The 22,074-nt window shown below is 49.3% G+C and overlaps 1 protein-coding gene across 1 annotated transcript in view; it reads right to left on the bottom strand.

Moving 5' to 3' along the window:
- Anxa11 (annexin A11) overlaps positions 1-20,841 on the bottom strand; it is a 41,923-nt gene extending 21,082 nt beyond the window's left edge. The window contains exon 1 of the mRNA XM_076834463.1: positions 20,709-20,841. The gene's annotated coding sequence lies outside the window, so the exon portion shown is untranslated. The remainder of the gene's footprint in view (positions 1-20,708) is intronic.
- Between the last annotated feature and the right edge of the window lie 1,233 nt (positions 20,842-22,074).

Raw genomic sequence — 22,074 nt, 5'->3', positions numbered from 1 at the left:
TAAATTGCTGAGGCTGGCCTTGAACTTGTACTTCTCTTGCCTCAACCTCCTGAGTCGCTGAGATTACAGGCGTGGGCCAACAAGCCTGGCAGAACTGCTCCAATTCTTAGAACCTGCCTCTAGGGAATCTCCAGCCTCTGGTCCTGACTCTCTGGGGGACCTTGCAGCACAAACACCCACTTCCTTCCTGCAACTGTGCACTGATTTCATTAAGCTGTGGCCACTGTAGGTAAGAGTTTGCCTCAATAAAACAGTCACCGGTGGGGCCTGTTACCCCTCGACTGCTGGGTCCCACTGCCATAATCCAGCATCGGCAAGTCTGGGGCAGGGCCCAAGAAGCTGCATGTGCAACATACTTCCATGTGATGCTGCTGGACCATGGGCCACACTTGGAGTGACACTGCTTCCCCATGTGTGAGCATCACCAGGAGAACTCGGGAAACACTGATGCCTCAGCGCCAAGCATGCGGGGCCCTTGAACCTGAGGTGGGCCCAAGGATATGAAATGTTATGCACACACCAACCCGAGGCCCCAGGATTCTGATGAATTGGTTCTGTGTTCCACATGCTGGAAAATGCTCCTTCCTTCAAGGTACCTGGCCTTTCTGGCCTGTACCATCTGCTTTCCCCTCCAGCAGCAGACTGAGAAGACACATCCCAGCAGAACCAAACTCCAGGGCACTCGTGAATGTCGAAGGAAAGAGCTGGGGGCGTGGAAGGGACTAGCAAGGGGCCTGTTCTCTGCAGCTGTGAATAGGTGCTCAAGTACACCAGTAAATTTCAAGGGTCCCGCACGGACACTCGCCAGTCCTCACACACAGAAAGCCAGAAATGCATGTTGTGCGGGAGGCTAAACCACCCAGAGGGAGTTTGCTTCCCACTACTGGCCGTCCCCGACCCAATGGGGAGATGGACGCCAGGCCTCCAGCCAGCAGCAGGGCTGGCCTGTGCACATCGTGTGGTGGCAGTACCTTGCCTGGCATGAGTATAGAGATGGCCTGCCTGGAGGAGCAGCAAAGGCTCACACAGGACAGAGCCTGCACTGGGTTAATGCTGAGAGGCCCAGACAGACGAGAATGGATACCTTCCTGGGATGACCCTCCACTGACCTTCCTGGGCCTGTGGGAATATTCATTTATCCATTTGTTTTTTAAATATTAAATCTTTAACCTGCTTTTACACAAAATTTAAATATGGATAGTTCAAACCACAGTGTTCTGATAATCCTCCATGCTCTGTTCTGTAACAGAAAAGAAACAGCACACACACCCTAATCCCAGCTACTCAGGAGGCTTAGGCAGAGGGATCCCTGGAAGGCAGGGGTATGAGGCCATCCTGGACAACACAGAGAGACCCTGTCTCAAAAAAGAAAAGAAAAAGAAGCCACAGAACAACAGAAAATATCTGCAAAAGACACCTGACAGATTGTTAGCCAAAATATACAAAGAACTATTAAAACTCAACAAGAAAAGCAACCACATAATTTTTTAAAAAGTGGGCAAAAGACCTGGACAGACACGTCACCAATGAAAGATCTACACATGACAAAGAAGGATATGAAAAGACAACATGCCATTAAGGAATTGCCAATTAAAACAATGCAATACCACCACAGGCCTGTTACATGGCCATGGTCCAAAACACTGACAGCACCACATGTTGGAGAGGATGTGGAGTTAACAGGAACACTTGTTCATTGCTGGGAGGAATACAAAATGGTACCTCCACTTTGGAAGAGATTTTGGAAGAGACAAAACCAAGCATAATTTTACAAACAATTCAGCTATCATGATGTTCTTGATATTTATCCAAAATGAGCTGAAGACTTAGCCACACACAAAAACCTGGACATAGATGCTTGTGTTAGCTTTCCACACTGTGACAAAAATACCTGAGATAAACAACTTATAAGAAAGAAAGGTTTGTTTTGGCTCATGATGTCAGAGGATCCAGTCCATGGTTGGTTGGCCCATTGCTTTCCGGTCCATATGAGGCAGGACATGATGGTGGGGAGCACAGGATGGAGCCAAGCTGCTCACCTATGGTGACCAGGAAGCAGAAAGTGAGAGAGGAGGGTCCAGGTTCCAATGCCTCCTTCACAGGAACATCTCTGATGACCTAACTTCCTCAAAGTGGGCCCCATCTCTTAAAGCAGTGCCACAGGCTGGGGACAAAGGGACCTTTGGGGATAATTTCAGACCCAACTATAGCAAAGTTTATGGTATTTTAGTCAAAACTGGTAGACTCAGAAGGAACCAAGATGTCCCTCAGTAAGTGAATGGATAACCCCATACTGGTGCCACTAGGCAGTGCAGTGGTGCTCTACATTAAAAAGAAATGAGCTATCGAGCCATAATACAAGTGGACAAGTCCTTCTCACTTGTCCTAGGGGTGGTGAGGGGGGTCGCCTCTGGTGGCTCTTCCTTCTTCTGGGATCTTAGGACTTCTGAAGAGCTTCTACCCTGAAGCCTCACAAAATGATTTCCACACTGGAGGCGATCTTGGAGACTATGTGGGTCCCACCTCCCTGGGTCCGGCTTGCTAAAATCACAGGCGCTCTGGAGGCAGTCCGTGCACAACGTGGCCTGCTGGCGGCAGAACCTGCCTCCTCCCAGGCTGGCCAGCCTGTTCAGGGGTTGCAGCTGCTCCTGCCATGACAGTCTGAAGACCCCTCCTCCACGGGCAAGAGACAGCATGGATGTGTTTAGAAAGGGCTCTGCAAGGCCATTCCTCCTGCTGGGGGTCCAGAAGCCCCAGGGCCTCAGCTCACCCCACCCCACACTGTCAACACCTACACCCATGGCCCTGGCTCCAGGCAGGAGGGGGCCAGACTCCGCCCACACCTGCCACACACACTCAAGTAACTGCACCTCACCCTGTGAGCAAGAGCACTCCCAGGAGTGAACCGGAGTAGGGAAAACAGAGATGAACAATGACTGGCATCCTTTACAGCTTTGTCTTGTGGAGAATATGCATAGAGCAGAACAGTGCAGTAGACGCTCACCACTGGGCTTCTGTGAAGCACCATCCCGAGGCCAATCCTGACTCATCTGGACCCTGCCTGCTCCCCGGTATCATTTAGAAGAAAAGCCCAGACACTGTATATTACTTCACCTGTAATTTTTCACCTCTCTAAATGCCATGAACTTGAAGTAGACACACACATGCATGCATCAGCGGAACTCTCAGGTAATAACCAGGCTTCTGTGCCAGCAATGCTCAGGCACCAACTCATCCTAGGAGAAGTGGAGCTTGGAATGCTTGAGGACACCTGTCAATATAAGGAGTCCCAAAAAACAGCCTCCCCAGGACTTTCCCAGTCCCTGGATCATAGAGCTCTTACCTGGTGGCAATGCTGCCAACCATAGGTTGGCACCAGTAGACACACGTCAGCAGCCTCGTTCACCCCCATCATTCTGCATCTGGCTTAATATGTACCCCATAAGTGCAACGTGGGTGGAAGGCTGAATGAGGTCTGGGGCCCGGCATGTGCTCTGCTGATTGGTGGCTGAGTGAGCCTGGCCCCGCCACCAATACCCCTCCACCTAGACTCTCCTTTATAACCTTTTCCCTCACTTGCTCCTAAGACCATGTGAGCATCAAATAAGAGGCATGTGGCCCGCACAGGCAGGGCAAGGAACAGCACAACAATTAATCCAAGGCTCTTGGCAAAAACGATAAACTGACTCCAATTCTGCATCCCGGTGCTCTGTAGGACTCTGTAGGATCACCGCTGACTGATGGCAGCCACACAGCTACAGGGACCTAGAGCCACCTGATCCTGATCTTCCCTCCAGGCATCGAGTTTGTCTGTCTTCACTGTAAACCTGCTCACTTCTGTGCGTCCACCGTCTTTCTCAGGTCCAACCCGGGCCACTGTCCCCAGCCAGGGATGCCAAGGGCAGAAGCAGACAGCGTGACCTGCAGCTCAGTGCTGCCCCAACTGTGTTCTCACCAACATAGCATCCTGCGAACTGTGAAGTCAGCCAGACTGCAGCTTCAGAAGACAGATTCACTGTCCAAACACTTCAGGAAATGCTGCCTAACACACAGTTACGGGCTGCCACTAAGACCTCCCCCTCCAGGAAGCCGCTGACTCCCAGGAGCACAGAGTAAAAGCTCCGAGAAGTCCCGTGACAAAGAAGCCTGCCTGTCTCCACCCTCCAACTTCCCAAACATAGCAGGCCACAGTCACAGCCACCGGTTGCCGATACTAACCACGAGCCAGGCACGGCAGCAAGAGCTTTATGTGGAATTTAACGTCACGACAACCCTAGACAGGAGCTCCCACCAGCTTCCTCCTTGCACAGAAGAGACGGAGGCCCCAGGAGCAAGTGGCTGTGGCAGAATTCACACCCAGGCAGGCCAGCACCAAAGCCCAGCACTCACCACCATGCCATCTCCCTCTCAAGAGCCAGTGACCCCAGGACAGTGTCTCACGGATTGAGTTTGGAAATACGGGTGTGACTGAACAGCATGGGAATAGGAATCAGCACAAGCAAGCTGGTTTCTATGTCCAGCTGTCACAGGGTGACCCTGGACTTCCTCGAAGGCAGTGAAGGGTGGTAGGAAGAACCCGGCCTCTGAAATCAGACTGCACAGGTTCAAACCCCAGCTCCGCTCCCTGCTAGCTCTCTGATCTTGGGCAGGTTAACTTTTCTGGGCCTCAGTTTCCCAGATCTGAAGAATGGAAATGGTAATGTCAAGTTCGTTCTCATTATTTCACCTAACCTTTCCTTGATGGAGGAGGATCTGAGGAAGTACTGTGGAGCTCTCAGGAACAGGATGAATCACCTATAATAGAAAGCCCAGAGAGACCACCACAGGAGAGGGAGACGGTGTGTCTGTGAACCTGAAAGCGGACCCTCACCAGACACCAAATCTGCTGGCACCTTGATCTTCAGACTTCCAGCTCTCCAACCGGGAGCAGCAGATTTCTGTTGTCCAAACCACCTGGCCCACGATGTTTTGCTACAGCAGGGCACACTGGTGAGATGACCTAAGGACACACCCACCCACAAAGGGAGACTGCGCCGCCCCTGCCAGGGCAGAGAGGTCTGTTTCTGTGTCATCACCTTTTGCACAAGCAGAGCCCAAACAGCTGGAGAAGCTCAATAAACGGGACCATCCAGCAGAAGTGGCCGCTGACGGTGATGTGCACAGGTCCCCATATGTCGGGCCCGGTGGCTACCACAGCTCTCCACGCTGCCAAGCCCACCCTGGCTTCTCCAGGTCGCCTGACCACAGGGACGCTCCACACTCCTAACCCTGCAGCAGCCACTCAGCCTGCACAAAGCACCCCTTCCAGAGGCTCCGAGAGAAGGGACCAAGGGGAACCCCTCCTCTAGACCCTGCCCTCACCTGGGTGGGGACAGGGTGGCGGAGTCTCATTCCAGGCCACGCAGCCTGAGCGTCACCAAAATGGCTCCTGACATCCGACCACAGATGCTTGCCAGTCTTTCTACCACCCCCACTTACTCCTCCCACACCCTCAGCCAGTTCCCCCACCTTCACACAGCCCATGATCCCCCATCAAGAACCACAAAAGTCACAGGATTATCACGAGAGACTTCTCTATTCTGCTAAATGAAATTTCCCCACAGCCCACACAATTCTGTTATCATCTAACACTGCTGCTGGGCTGTGATAGTGACATACAGGGTCTGGAGTCCAAACACAGTGACTCCAATTCTAGCTCAATCCCTCACTGGCTGTGTGATCTTGGGCACACTGCTGGATCTCTCTGAGCCTTTCTCCTCACCTGAAAAATAGGGGAAAACACATCCATCTTTCTCTGGCTGTGGGGATTCAGGTACTAATTAATATCCATATATAAAGCTACTCCCCATGATAGCCGATTAGCATTTGGTAGGCACTACATTTTAATAATCTTAACTCATTCCTTAAAAAGCATTAGCTTGGGAACCAAGGTCTAGGGTCTAACTGTGCCCCTAGCTGTATGACCCTCCCTGGGCAACTTAACCTCTCTGAAATTCCATGCTTTCTAGTGGAAAAGCATGGACTTAGTCCACTTACCTTGGATTACTATGATGATTAAATGTAGTAATAAGAATGAACTTTGTAAAGTACTGGAATAGCTATCTTCCCTGTGACCAGCTTGCCAAGTGCCATTCTCTCCCAAGTGGCCAAAGAGGACAGGCTGTGATATTTGGAGAGGGAATAAAAGGATCAGAGATCCCAAGTGTCTGCCCTCCAGTTGACCAATCCATGCAGTGAGGGCCGTGCCGAACCAACTGCTAAGGTCACAGGGCCTCAGGACCAAGTTGGTCAGAAAGGGTAGAGGGGAGGGCTTCCCAAAGCCCGAGATGAAGCCACCATCGGGTTCCACACTTGGAAAAAACACAGATGGTCCACACCCTGGTCCCCAGAACCCAAGAACATGTGACCCTACTACTGGCAAAAGGGACCATCCAGATGGGATGAAGGCCACCAGCCATGTGCGGGAAGGATCCTAGACTACCCAGGTGAACCGGCCAGTTCCAGGAGTCCTTCAGGTGGTGCACCAAACAGGCATGAGGAGGCTCCGGGGAGGAAGAGGCCCTGGCCAAGGGGCACCCCTGAGGAGAAAGGGGACCTGGCCAAGGAATGCAGACACTACTGAGGCAGGAAAAGGAAAAGACACGGAGCCCTGGAGCCTCAGGAATGACAACCCTGCCAACATCCTGACCAACCGCAGCACTGACATCAGACTATGGGAAGAACTGTAAGACGAGAAAGTCACAGGGTTAAATGGTCAGCTGGCGTGGGAAACCCTGGGGGCTCCTCAAGCAGCTGACTGCACCACTACAGATGCCCTGTAATCCCACTGTCATTCCCAAAGGCAACGGGAGCCTCAAATGGATACCTGCGCACCCACAGTCACAGCAGCATTATTCACAGTAACCAAGGTGGCGGCAATGTGAATGTCCCTGGATGGAACAAAATGTGTGTGCCAGAGACCCACGCTGTGGAATACTACTCAGCCCTCGAAAGAGAGGAAGTTCTGACACCTGCTATCACCTAGATGAACCTTAAGCACATCATGCCAAGTGAAATAAGCAGTCACAGAGGCGAATTATCGCAGGGTTCCCTTTATACGAGGCATCCAGAGTGCTGGAAGTTATAGACAGGAAGGTGCATCTTGAGGCCAGAGGCCGAAGAAAGGAGTGAATACAGTCAGTTTGGGAAGAAGAAAAAGTCCTGGAGGCAGGTGATCGTGACAGCTGCATGACGGTGTGAATGTATTTAATGCCACTGAACTACACACCTAGAAACGGTTAAGAGCATCAATTTGAGGTTGTGTATGATTTTTCACAAAAAGTTGCAAGGCTATAAGCCCCGAGTTTGTTATAATCGGTTACTGCAGGAAAAGAAAACTCATTTATTCAGTGACCATTCCTCCTCTCCGTCCCCCAGAGCCTTCCATGGGGTTCTTGAAGCGGCCTCTGCCCTGTGTGAGAGACGGCCATAAACCAGCCTGCCTCGCTCAGCGGCCTTCCGTGATGAGGAAGTATCAAACCACCAGACCACAAAACAGCACTCCCCAATGAAGAGGGACCAGGTGCTCGCTCTCCCATGCATCTGAAGAAAAGCTCAACAAAGGTTTGCTCACTTGTATTATAGGTCAAACCGGTCGCCATGGTTGCCATGGTCACCCTGGTCACCATGAGTCACCATGGTGAGACTCGGGCCCTAGGATAGTTTCCGTGTGGCTAAGCAAGACACACCCGGGCAGCAATGCAAATGCTCTGAAGGAGGGCGAGGGTGAGAGCTCCGCCAGGCACAGGCCGGGCAGTCATGCCCGATGGGCCAATCATGCCAAGGAGAGGTGGGCAAGTCCAGTCCCACCTACCCACCTCCTCCTGATTCAGTGGGGAAACTGGCGGCCAGGGAGGGGGACTGGCAGGCCAAGGTGATACTGCAAGATCCTAGGGGGGCTGCCCCAGAGCCTCCTGCCTCCCATGTCAAGAGCTCAGCATCCCAAAGGCAGGGCACGGGCACAGCAAAGGGTGTCCAGGGGACGGAAGCCCCCTGCTCCAGGATGCTTCTTTTGGATCCTTCTGCAGAGGGGCTCTGCAGCCAGGGAGCTCTGGCCTGGCCGGCTGCCTGAGGCAATGGCAGGACAGAAGTTCAGGGCTGAGCAGAGATGAGTTCTGCAGTACCCAGGAGAAACCAGAGGAGAGGGAGGTGTGGTAAAATCCCCGCCTCCTCCTGCCACCCCAACTATGGACCCTGAGCCCCTCACCAGCCTCCCCTCTCCCTCTCCGTATTAACATACCAAGGATGCCAGAACAGGGGAAGGTCTCCAGCAAGAGGGGCAAGGTGAACACACAGGAAAAGGACCAGGGAACAGAAACGTTGACGGGCAGGAGAGGAAAACTACAATCAATATCCTCAGAGGCCTGAGGAAACACCGCCTAAAGATGCTCAAACGTGGAACAATTAGCCGGCAGTAAAGTGCCTTCAGAAACTGAAGACAGAGGACTGAAATAAAATAGGCAACCGAAAGATTAAAGACCAAGTCAGGGAAAATTCAGGAAAAAAAAAACAGAAATACAAACAAAAAAATCATACAGATCAAAAAAAGAATTAGAAAATGGCCAGGTGTGGTGGTACATGCCTGTAATCCCAGCTACTCAGGTGACTGAGGCAGGAGGATTGCAAAGATAGAGGCCAACCTGGGCAACTAAGTGAGACCCTGCCTGAAAATAAACCTTTAAAAAGGGCCGTGATGCAGCTCAGTAGCACAGGGCTTGCTGGCACGCGTGAGGCCCTGCATTCAATCACCCAGCACTGGGAAAAAAAAAAATGATCAAAAATGAAAGGATGGAGTGAAAACAGAGGCGGGAAAATTATCACTTAAAATACAAGTATGTTGATAAACACTGAAATAAACTTCCATATTGATTATTATATTTATTGCTACATTATAAAACATTTTATAATTAAATACTGTGAAACCTACTGGCAGTCCAATGGCTGGAGAAAGACCATCAGCAAAGCTTATCACTGTGAAATTTGAGAGAGGCAAAGAAAAGACACTGAAATGTCTCAGGGAAAAAAAAAGGAACAAAGGTCTTTTGGGGGGAAGCAGAATGACACTGAACCTCTTAACAGCCACATTGGAAAGTAGAAGACAATGGAACAATGCCTTCACCATCCTGAATGAAGGGCTACTTTCAGCTTCTAATTCTATACCTGGCTAAATTATAGGCTGATGGAGAAAATGGAATAGACTTTTCCACAAGACTCAAAAACAAACCAAAATCCCCGACCTTTCATGCACTCTTTAGGAACTTCTAAAGCACTCCAGCAAAAGGAAAAGTTTTTTAAAAAGAAGAAAGAAATGAAATATATGGACCCCAGAAACATGGGGAATCTAGCATAGAAAACCAGCAGAAATTGTAAAAGGAAGTTCTCAAATGAGAGCTCATCAACAGACCTGGGGACAACTTGTCTAGTATGGATCAATAGATACGCAGAACACTGAGTCAAAAAAAAAAAAAAAAAAAAAAAAAAAACGAGGAAACTATTCACTTCAGGAATAAGGAAAAACGAGGGTTTGAACTCCTGAATGTCTAACCACAGTGGATTAGTTGGCACAACACTGACAAATATAATTTATGGTCAATAATATGTATTGATTCTTATGAATCCAAACAGGAAGTCAACACACAATGTCTAAGAAATTAAGAAACAGTAATAGGAATCTATTATTTAAAGATAAAGAGCTTCTTAAAGACGGGAAAACTGTGGAGAGCTAGAAAAAGGGAAGGACAACTGGTTTTATTATAGTCTTTCAGATCTTTATATTTCATTTTTCTCATTTTTTTAATATTTATTTTTTAGTTCAACACAATACCTTTACTTCACTTATTTATTTTTATGTGGTGCTGAGGATCGAACCCAGGGTCTCACACGTGCAAGGCGCGCGCTCTACCACTGAGCCACATCCCTAGCCCATCATTTTTCTCATTTTTTAATTACAAAATATTTTATAGTATTTTGTGATTTTATAATATTTATGATATTTTAAATACAACATGTGTATGAGTTAAAAGGCACAATAATAAAGTCAGCACCCTTTATCATCTAGCCAATGAACAAATTACACCAGGCACATGGCGCACACCTGTCATCCCAGCGGCTCAGGAGGCTGAGACAGGAAGATAGTGAGTTCAAAGCCAGCCTCAGCAATGGCAAGGCACTAAGCAACTCAGTGAGACTCTGTCTCTAAATAAAATACAAAATAGGGCTGGGGATGTGGCTCAGTGGTTGAGTGCCCCTAAATTCAATCCCTGATACCAAAAACAAACAAACAAAAAATAGATTATTGTTATTATTGGTCATATTAAAATCAACTACTTTGTGGAAAAAAAAAATTAACTTTGAGGTTTTTTCTAAAAGTTGAAATACCTTTTGCTTCCAGTGTTGCTTTCTTCCAACAAGTCTCTGAGTGTTTTTGTTTTTAATCATCATCCACAGGGGTAGCTCTAAGGTTTATGGGTCATGAGATTTTGTATTCATTTAATTCATTCATTTAGAAAAGAAAATGAATGCAAAACACTTTGCTTTCTGCAAACTTTATAAAGCCAGATGACTTATGGACTCACTGACAGGGCCCTTCCCATAGCCTGGTTGGGGCCTGAGCATTCACAGTGCTGTGCCTAGTCACCGAGGCCCTGGGGGTAGGCTAGATACCCCAGGACAGAGGAGAACACAGTAGGGCCCCAGCCTGCAGCAGGTTTTCCCTCGGTTGGGAGGTAAGGCCTGTGCACTTCCAGAAAACACACAACAGTACTCCAGAGCGGTTCCCAGGAGGTACAGAACTAAGAAGTGAGAAAGGTGGTCTTGGGAGCAGAGCCAGGGGCGCTGGGGAAACTGGCTTCTCTCTAAGCCTCTCCCAGGTTTCTCTGCCTCACCTATATTCTTGGTACCTGGGGTCCCACGAAGGTTTTGTGGTCACAACAGGAAGATTCTGTAACTCACACACAGTAATTTCCTTGGAGGGGGCTGGAGGACAGGGGTTACGAAAGACTGTGACTAAGATCTTTTGAAAAATGGAACAGCAGGGACAGGGGCACTCCAGGTAAGAGGTGGCAAGCCACCTCACCTTCACAGGAAAGTATCACAGAAGTCTCAAAACAGCTGAGGGCAGAGGCGTGGAGGGTGAGAATGGAGTCTGCAGGCAGCAGGGAGGCCCTGAACTGCAGCCGCCCAATCCTCAGGCCTGCTGGACCCGAGGGCCACAGGGCCAATGCTTCCCGCCCTGCCTAGAAGCCTGGGAACCTCTCCTTCAAATGCCCCTGATCCAGGGCCCCTCTTCCAACTGTGGAAGAGCCCCCAGCCAGACATGCATGCTGGTAGCCGAAAGGAACCCCTAGAGAACCCACAGGTCGCAATGGAAAGAAAGATTCTCTCTTAGGGCCCGGGCATGGGCTGATGCCCTTCAGTTGGCATCCTGAGCTATGGCAAAGCAACTGTACCAAGAGTTATACTGGGGCACTGAGGGATGGCAAGACAGGAGGCCCCCCAAGGAATGTGTGTGACAGAAAGAAGAGCAGGAAATACATGCCCTTCACTCAGCCAAGCCCAGCAACTTCCATCTTTAAAGTTCTGTCTGGAAGACCCTGTGGCTTATCCCTCCTCTGGTCTCCTGGCCTTGCCTAAGGCTAGGCAGAGTCCCACCTCCTTTAGTAAACCCACCTTGGTCTCCCCACCCACAATGAAGGCCCTTCCAGGAATCCCCCCAACACTTGGCCTAAAATGTCCTCCATTGTTCCAATCATGCTCCCCCTTTGCTCATTCCCAGGATGGGCATGACACATGCCGCATCACCTTGTTAACCTACACAGCGATTCTGCTGGAGATGCATCATCACCTCATTTTATAAGCAAGAGACCTAGGGCTCAGCAAGGGACCTAGCTAGCGCTCAAAGGTCACACCCCAGTGAGGTCAGAGCCAGGACTCTTTTTCTAAGACAGGCAGTGCTGCAGGACGCGGGACAGGCCTCTCCTCTCTGTTCCCCACCGCCAGGCATGAGGCTGGCACCATGAGGTCCTCCACACACAGAATCCCACCAGGAACACCTGTACCTTGACCAGTGTATCCTGACTCATCTCTTCCACGCCCAGGTGGCACCTGTTCGGGCAGCCTGTGTCTGGTGTGTAGGCTTCAGGAATTCTGGGGGCAGGGAAGACACATTAGGACATTTCCCTCTCCCTCCTACCCCCTAGTAGGATGTGAGGTGAGAGGGCATATAAGTGTCCCTGACTGTAGGGCAGGGGCTACAGAGCCCCAGGCCTTGCCCTGGTAGGTCACAGGTAATATTAAGTCACCAAGCAAGCCAGAGAGCCCCAGGGCAGCATCTCACCAACAAGGGCCCTATTTTCCCAGGCTCTACAAAAAAAGCCTACGGAAGGTGCTGTGGAGCATTCAGCTCCCACCTACACAACAGGAATTAAAAACAGTGGTGTCTCTGTCAATCATTAGCCAGGCTGAGCTTCAGACTCTGCCCTCCCAAAGCTGGCACCTGGGGCAGCCCAGCCTGGAAAAATTCAAGGCAAAGCAGGCCAGGAATGGCCTCGGGTAGTCTCCACGGTGACCAACAGCCCACACCTGAGCCAGCAGGTTCTGAAAGACACTTTTTAGAAATAAAAGCTCAATGCCCCGTGCTCTGGCATTTGGAGTACAGAGGAATCCTTAGGGACAGAGCTGCCCTGCACACACTGCCTGCCAGCTTGCCACTGCCACCAAACATGGGTCCCACTTCCTAACCTGAGGAATACGGCTCGGCCAATGGCAAGGCTGATAAACACAGGAACAGCTTCAAATGAAGGAGAGCAGTGGGTGGTGTTCTGGAAACTTCCGGCTGCCTCCCCTCAACCATCTGCCCCTGCTTGCTTTAGTAACAGAATACTCGCTGTAGCCTGGCACACACAAGCCCCGAGTAAGGACCACGTCCCCAGCCTCCTACCAGCTCGGCAGGGCCCTCTCAGTGGCTGTCTTGGGCCACAAGGGGGGCACCTAGACAGTGCTACCCTAAGCGTGACCCCCACACTGGCAGCATCGGCACATCCTGGGCCTACTAGAAGCTAATTCTCAGGCCCCATCAGAGATTCCCAGATCAGAACCCTTAGGACAGGGACTTGGGAAACTGGGGTTTTTGTTTGTTTCTTGGGTTATTTTTGTTTGTTTGTTTTGTAGAACTGGGGATGGAACCGAGGCTTTGAGTATGTGATGCTCGTCAAGCAAGCCACCTCTGAGCTACACTCAGTACTTCTTATTTTGAGACAGGGTCTCACTAAAAGGAAACTGCTAAGTTTCTCACTAAAAGGAAACGTGTTGCTCAAGTCTGAGAAGCACAGACTGGAGGATGCCAGGAGCAACATGACACAAGGGGCCTGGTGCCTGGAAACCTCAGGGAACAGATTCTTGGAGCCCGGCTCTGGTTTCTAAAGGCGGGGGAGGGGCTCCCTCACATCACAGCCAAACCCAGATCCTAATCCAGCTGGGCTGGGGAGGAGGGATGCAAAGAAACTCAGCCACCAAGCAAAGATCAGAGGAGAGAACAGTCTCCCAGGGTACGAAGTAACGAAGACACAAGGAATAAAGTCAAGCATAACCCCCATGTGAGCAGTCCAAGTCCTCCGTCAAAGATGGAAAGCCCCAAGTCAGGTCTGCGGTTGCCATCCGCCATCCTCTCTCCTGCCATGTGCTGATTATAAGAAAAACAAAGTTTTAAGTGAGAAGGATTCAAAATCAAAGGCTGAGCAAAGGAAAATGGAAAGAAAACCCTGAGGTGGAAGTATTAATATTAAAAGTAAGTTGAGGCCAGGTGCAGTGATGCTCACCTGTAATCCCAGCAGCTCAGGAGGCTGAGGCAGGAAGATCGAAAATTCAAAGCCAGCCTCCGAAACTCAGGGAGGTGCTAAGCAACTCAGCGAGACCCTGCCTCTAAATAAAACACCAAAAAAAGCTGGGATGTGGCTTAGTGGTTGAGAATCCTGGGTTCAATCCTTGATATCAAAAAACTAAAAAATAAATAAGTTGAGGACTTTTTGATAACCCTGACTCAGCAAGCCAAGGACTTCTTTTCAATCATTTGCCTTTATTTGGAAACAAAGGACTTGGAAAAACCACTAAGCTCTGAAGGTCCAACAAGGCTGAGACGACTCCAGTCGGTTGAGACTGTTTATGAAACCTGAAGCACACTGAGGTCTGAGTGTCTATACCTAATGTCTGTCCCTCATAAATTCTTGCATATTAACTGCTTCAAAACAGCTAGGTACAGGGGCGCACGCCTGTAATCCCAGAGGCTCAGGAGGCTGAGGCAGGAAGATCACCAAAAGCGAGGCACTAAGCAACTCAGTGAGACACTACTGTCTCTAAATGAAAATACCAAATAAGGCTGGAATTTGGCCCAGTGGCCAAGTGCCCCTGTGTGCAATCTCCAGTACTCCCCTGGCCCAAATAAAATAACAAAGACCCATCTTGCTGCCTCAAAGGAGGACGGAAATATTAAGCGCAAGTGAGAGCTGCCCAAATCCTTGAACCTAAGGAAGGGGCCTGGGCAGCAAAGGGAGAGAAGAGGTTCTGCCATGGTTTGAAGACGGTTTGTCCCTAACAGGTTCACATGTGGTGCTAAGGTAACAGTATTCAGAGGTGACAGGACCTCTTACAAAGTGGGGCCTAGCAGGAGGTGACTAGATCAGGGTGACTGGATTAGTTACTGCGAGAACTGGTTGTTATAAAACAGATCAGCCTCTTCTATCCACTCTCTCCCCCATGCATGCCTCCTTTTTGAACATGCTTGCTTCTTCTCTGCCATACTGTGACACAGCATGAGGCCCTCAGCAGAAGCCAAGCAGATGCCATGCCATGCCATGCTCTTGGAACACTATAAAATTGTGAGCTAAATAAACTTCTTTATAAAATCTCAGCCTCGGGTGTTTTGTTATAGTAACAGAATAGACTAGGCCACGTCAATAGAGGTTGCAGACAATTCTCATCTTAATTCCTCCTAAAAGCCTGACAGACCACTGGGGCAGCCATGAAGGGGAGCCCATGACTATAAGCAAGACCTTATCACCAACTACTCCACACGAAGAGCAGACAGGGTTTGAATACCTTCCCACTGATATCTGCCTCTCAATTTCTGGCCCTTAATGTCTTATAAAGTGTACTTACTTATTAATTTTAGGACAGTAAAGAAAAGGGATTCTCCCAGATCCTTGCCTGAATATTTTCCCCAAACAGATGATGAAATTTAAGGTCAAAAGACCAAAATCATTAAATAAGCAAAAAAATGAAACAAGGTATGATCCACAAGGTAAGCATGATAAACCTGTAAGCACCAAACACGAAAGCCAAGTTCACAGAGCTGGGATTCCCACCAACACAAATAGAGCTTGGCTTAGAAAAAATTGTAGTGAGAATTTTTTATACATTGCTCAGAATTTGTCAGATGGACAAGCACAGCCATAAAGAGCAAGCTCAAGTTAAAAGACATTTCTAAAATCTGTGTCCTCAGAGAATACAGATCTTCTTCTTTCAAGTTCACCACACACTTTAACATGGATAGTGTAGTTCGCCACAAAGAAAATTTAATAAAGTCCCGTAAGAAGAGAATTTTTGCAGATCACATTCACTAACCCAATAAAACTAGCACTCAACAATAAGACAGCATGATACTCTCCATAACATGATCCACTTGGAAATTCAGGATCCTACCTGCTAAATAATTCTCAGACCAAAAGTGATTTAGAAAGGGACCAGAAACTATGGAAAAAATGAGCACTTTCTTCTAAAGCCCACCAGCTACTTCTATACTCAAGGAAGATGTTGAACATTATATGCTTTTTAGATTAAAAGACCAAAAATAAATGAAATCATTTAGATAGTGAAAGAAGAACAACAAAACAAGTAAGAAGAAATGGACAAAGGCCGAAGTTAATAGTCAATGAATGGGGGGGGGGGGGGGGGAAGCAGAAAGAATGAAAAATTAACGTAATGATACATTTAAATTCTGGCACATCCTGTTAGAATCCCATTCTTAACATATAATAAGAACACACCACAAGGCTTGCAGTCTGGCCTCGATTTGGGAAATAGCGTTAAAAACATCAACTCTTCCTAAGTAAACACACTGGGAACATTCCAAGCAGGGAGGATCCTTCTGGGTTGTTTACTCCAATACTGATTCAAGTCAATAAAAACAGTAAATGAGGGGCTGGGGATGTGGCTCAAGTGGTAGCGCGCTCACCTGGCATGTGCAGGGCGCTGGGTTCGACCCTCAACACCACATAAAAATAAAAATAAAGATGTTGTGTATGCTGAGAACTAAAAAATAAATATTGAAAAATTCTCTCTCTTTCTCTCCCTTCCTCCCTCTCTCTCTCTCTCTTTCTCTCTCTCTCTCTTTAAAAAAAAAAAAAAAAAAAAAAAACCAGTAAATGATCTCAGTACCCTCAGTGAGGGCAAGGTTGAATAAATTATGGTAATTCCGTACTATAGAACATTCCACAGCTGCTCACCTGGTGTCCCAGGAACCAAGAGCTACTGTCAGCAATAAACAAGTCACACACACAAGATAGCAAATAAGTTGCACAGCACAAAGTCAATTTGTGAACGGAGCAAAACTTTGTGGGTGCCCATGACGCAGGGGCAGGAAGAGAGAAGGGAGCGATCCAGGCTGCTGACAGCCACATGCCAACTCCTCGGTGAGTTGAGGAGGCAGAATGGAACTCTCTGTACTAGCCCACCTTTCACAATCTACCTACACCCACACCCCAGGATGCTCACCTCCTCTTCCCCTCACCCATTCATTCCAATCTGGCCTCTGTTCCCATAGTCTCACCAAAACAGCAGCTGCTAAGACTACCGCCACTGACAATGGCAGCAATGCCACCACTGTCCACTTGCTCCTACTGAAGCAGGCTCACCTGGCTCCTGTGTTACAGGTCTACCTGGCTCTCAGGTCCCCTCTCAGGCTGCTCTCTCTTGCCATCTCCAGTATAGGCTCATCTTCCTTTAGTTGGCTGTTAGAGTTCAATATCACTGTGTCCTTGACTTCAAATATAAATATAACCTAGACAAAAACATCTGTCTGGCCCAGACACCTCCTGAGCCCCAGACCCACCAGCCTACTTGGTGTCTCAGAGGCACCCTGAACACAGCACGGCCCAAACTGATTCAAACCTCCCCTGCTACAAGCTGGGTTCTCACCCAGCACCAGCTTTGGGGACATCTAGAAGGATGAGCACACAGGTGGGAGGCAGGGGCCTCTCCTTCTGTGGATATAGCACAAGCCCAGGCAAATGGGGATTCACTAATGACGAGTTCAACAGAAACGTGCCTGTCACCTACTCTGTAAAAATAGCCATGACCTTTGTGGTGGACACAACAAGCTCACATGTGCTATCACCAGCTGGCCCCAAGCTCCCCCGACCCCAGAGTACCACGCCCCTGGCCTCCCTGTGAGCAGCCTCCAGCTTCTCTGGCCTCACCCAGACTGCTCTCTCCCCACTGTCCTCCAAGCCAGCTGCCCCCTGCCCCAGGGGTGAGGGGGAGGGGACTCTGATTTTCCTCCTTAATCACCTGTTTCGTTTCTTCTTAGCAGTGGAATCCTCAGGAGCATAAGCCCCCAGAAAACTAGACACCAAGCGATAAGTGTCAGGCTTCATCAGCACACACTGGTGCCCTAGCTTCGTAATTCTGGCTGTAACACACCCACTATATCAACAAGGTCACTGCCACTCCCTGACTGATCTCAAACCTCTTCTGCAAACCTCTTGTTATCTGATTCTCCACTTGAGGCAGCAGTTTGTCATCCAGAACACTGGGGCCATGTGGCTAAATGGCATGTCCCAGGTTACCCAGCCTAGAAGAGAACTCTGTTCCCTAATTCCTTGGTTCCATTACTTTCTCACATCAGCAGGGGCAGGACCAGCTGGGGCTCTGGTCACTACCCAGGCTGTAGGATCATCCCTATAACAAAAAACATGTATTGCAGGGGTTAGGGCCAGTAAGTCTACTGTGGAATGGTATCAGTGATTATGAGACAGTTCCATAAGGAATTCAACAACTCCTTTTACAAACACGAACTCCCACCTATTGCTTCATTTACCCTAAGAACTTTCCTATCAAGATATGGTTCAAATTCCTGATGCTCTAGGAACAATGGAATCAGGGGGTGATGTAAAGAAAGGCCCAGAGAGACCAGAGTCTGCTCCCCTGACTGCAAAGCACACTCACACCAAACTCCCCCAGGACTCCCTGTGCGACCAACTGCCAGGAACTGCACCAGGTTTAAGAGGGAAAAAGGCAGTTAGGAAGAGAGGAAGCCAAGCTCCTGGGTCCCTGAAGACTCAGAACTCAGTGTGGATTCCTGCCAGCACTGGTTCCTCTTCTCGTTCTGCACAAAGTTCCTACTATCATCCCAACCTCCAGATTATTTTCCTGAGTCATATGACCAAAGCATCACTGCTCAATCATGTCCTTTTGGATAGAGTAACCAGGATGGCCCTTTCTGTTAACCTTGTCCTGCTAAATAAAGGGGTCAAATGGTCAAAGTTGGCCTCTCAGCTTCTCTCCCACCTTTCAGTCTGGATTCCCTGCCAGTTCACCCTCCCTGCTTTTCTCTACCTATTCTGTATATCCAGTACTTTAACCACAAAGAAACTACTTCCTTCCTGCTTCTCATTCAACTAATATTTCCTGAGCACCTAATAAGGCAAGGCCTATCCTGGGTGCTACCAGAGACCAAAAGATGAATCAGAAACACAGACCCCACCCTCCAAAGACAGAACAGGGCAAGGGTAAGACACATGGTCATACAAATATTATCTACCACCAGGGCCAATGGCACATGCCTGTAATCCCAGCAACTCGGGAGGCTGAGTCAGGAGGGTGCAAGTTCAAGGCCAGTCTCAGCAACTTAGTGAAGCCCTGTTTCAAAATAAAAAAGGTGGGGGGTGGTAGGAATGTGACTCAGTGTTAAATGCCTCTGAGTTCAATATTCAGGACCAAAGAAATACTATGTACCAGATCAAATGAGAAGAGAACTCAGCGTGGATTCACTCAGTGTCAGAGGAGTAGAGGAGGAAAAGTGCAAGCCAGTCCTCTCCTGTCTGCTGGGGAGCAGGCATCTAATGACTAGTGAATAATGGGCAAAATCAGGGAAGGAGGGCATTCAAGAGAGCAGAGATGCATGAGCCAAGACAGGGAGGCACATCAGAAAGGCAGTTCAACTTAGCTGAACTGTCCACTGCATGATGGCAGTAATAGCTATTATTATATTATTCAACAGCACCTAGATCTGATTACTTCAGCTAGGCCCTACTTTGCACACCTACCTGGAACACACAGGTACAGGGCACCAGTTTCCACCTCTTCTGACCGGTCAGGACCTGAGCACTCTACAGTTGTTAAAAATATTAATTCACTGAATCCCCACAATAAGCCTGTGAGGTAGGAATTAGAATGATCCCCATTTTACAGATGAGAAAACCAAAGCACAGAGTCTAGAGAGATTTGGGAGGGGAGCAGGAGCCCAAGGTGGGCTACTCATCAGATGCCTGCTCCTTTAAACTAACACAAGGCAAGGGCAATACCTCTTCTGGCCTCTCTTGTCAAGGAACACCTTGCAGCATAGACAGTGCCCTGAGGGAAGGGGACCTGTTAATCCTGGAATCCCCAACAACTGAGTGCAGCAAGGAAGGAATGAAGGAACACAATGAGTGCCAGGTGAGCAAGATAATCGGCCCTGCCCTGAAAGCCTGTAGTGTCTATTATGTGGGCAGGGCTGCAGGGACCGCACATGAAGGCCACTGGAAGGAGCAGAGGGGCAGGCTGAGAGGATAGTCAGGGTCTGCCCACAGATGCTCATCTCCCCAGAGAGGTCACAGATTTGGAGGGCGGGGACACAAATGTCCTGAGGAGAACGTTCTCAGCTTCAGTTAGCTCTGGCTACCCTAGCTTTGCCCTTCAGTCTCTAAATGAGGAACTTCACTCTCTATCCTTTGAACTAACAGAACCGCTTCTACCATTTTAAGCCTTCAGAGGGCTGGCTTGAGCCCCAGGGGAGAGGCAAGTCCAAGAATCCCTCCCGAAGTTGGCATAAGGACTGCGGGTTGTGGGGACAGCACCTAGGCTGGATCCCGCATTCTCTCAATTACTTGGGAGAGTGCCTTATAAATAAACTGCAACGGTGGCAGCTCCCAGGAATTGCGTCCTCCCAGTTCCGGAGAAAGTTCCTGAAGGCAGCCTTCTCTACTGGCTCTCCACCTCACAAGCCCTGTCCGGAAGGGCACCCACACTCTGGAGAACTCAGTTGGAATCGCAGGAGCCGGGTCACCAGCCATCCCTCACACCATCCAGTTGTCTTCTGGTGGCAGGTTCACGACCCTAAGCCCTACCAAGCTGAGGCACAGCTCCTGACCCGACTGCGCCGCATAATCACGTGCGCCGACCTGGTTGGCGGGGGTGGGGGGTGGCCTGTGTACCCCAAACTCGTTAGAAAGGCAACACTCTCCCCATGCCGCGGCCGAGGGGACCCGGACCCACTCTGCCCGAGGCGACGCAACCAGGAAGAGTGGGACCGACCCGGGACGCACGCGGGGCAGTTCTGGGCCTCCACCAGGGGACGCAGCGCACTGCCGCCCCCCACCCCCCGCGCCCCAGACACCCGGCCAGCCCCGGACTCTCACCTGGCAGGGGGACACGGGCTGCAGCGGCTCTCTCTGCGAGCACCTGGGCTCTCCCTGGAGCTCCGTCCCACTCCTGCTCTCCGGCACTCCCGGGGATCTGCGGGCGCCGAGCCGTCTGGGCGGGGCAGGAGGAGGAGCCCACTAGGCGGAAAACTCCGCGGGCGCGGCAGTCCCCACGCGCCCCGGGGAGGAGACTCTCGGACAGTGGCCCCGCCCCCAGGTGAGGCCCAGGACGCGCAGCAGACGGAGAAAATGGCCTCTGCTAGCTGGAGGAGGAAGCCTGGGCCCTCTCGAGGCCAGGACAGGTCCTGGAGCCCGGGCCCTCTCGAGGCCAGGACAGGTCCTGGAGCCCGGCAGCTGCTCTCCTGACCCGATCCAGCCCCGCCCCGCACTGGTGTCCAAGAAGGAAAGCATTTCCCAAAGCCTCTTCAGCTCAGTGTATGTCGCTAGTGCCTCTAAGAGGAAGAAAACTTTCTACATCAAAAAGGTCACACTGGGGCTGGGGATGTGGCTCAAGTGGTAGCGCGCTCGCCTGGCATGCGTGTGGCCCGGGTTCGATCCTCAGCACCACATACAAACAAAGATGTTGTGTCTGCCGAAAACTAAAAAATAAATACTAAAAATTCTCTCTCTCTCTCTCTCTCTCTCTCTCTCTCTCTCTCTCTCTCTCAAAAAAAAAAAAAAAAAGGTCACACTCAAGGGCTGGCGTTGTGGCTCAATGGTAGAGTGCTCTAGCATGCATGAGGCACTGGGTTCGATCCTCAGCACCACATAAAAATCAACTAAAGATATTGATATTGTGTCCTCCTAAAACTAAAATAAGTAAATATTTGAAAAATATTCATACTGGTTATTCATACTGGTTACACCCAGTATGGACTGGCGAAGAGGAAGGTTCATAGTGAATAAAACTGACAACCTTAGCCAAGGATCAAGGTTATCATCAACAGTGATAAATCATAGTATACATAACATGCAAAAATATCACAGGAACCCTAATTGAGAAGCGGTCCCTAGAATGCATGGGCGCACCGCTCAAAACAAGGTCATCTGAAAAACAAGGAAAGTCTGAGAAGCTGTTACAGTCAGAAGAACTTGAGGAAATATGAAAACTAAATGTTCCTGGAAAAAGAACATTAGGAAAAAGCTAAAGACATCTGAATAAGTGTGACTTTTAAGTAATAATAATGCATCGATATTGGCTCATCCATTTAGCAAAAGCATCATGCTAATAGATAAAATGTTAATAATGGGAGAAATCCTGGTTTATGAGAACTCTCTATATTCTCAATTTTTCTATAAATCTAAAATTGTTCTAAAAATAAAGTTTTTTGTTAAAAAGTTCACTCACGTGATATATGAATAT

This window comes from Callospermophilus lateralis, chromosome 15 (assembly GCF_048772815.1).
Source record: "Callospermophilus lateralis isolate mCalLat2 chromosome 15, mCalLat2.hap1, whole genome shotgun sequence".
Classification (NCBI taxonomy): Eukaryota; Metazoa; Chordata; class Mammalia; order Rodentia; family Sciuridae; genus Callospermophilus; species Callospermophilus lateralis.
This window is presented reverse-complemented; position numbering and strand designations above follow the sequence as displayed.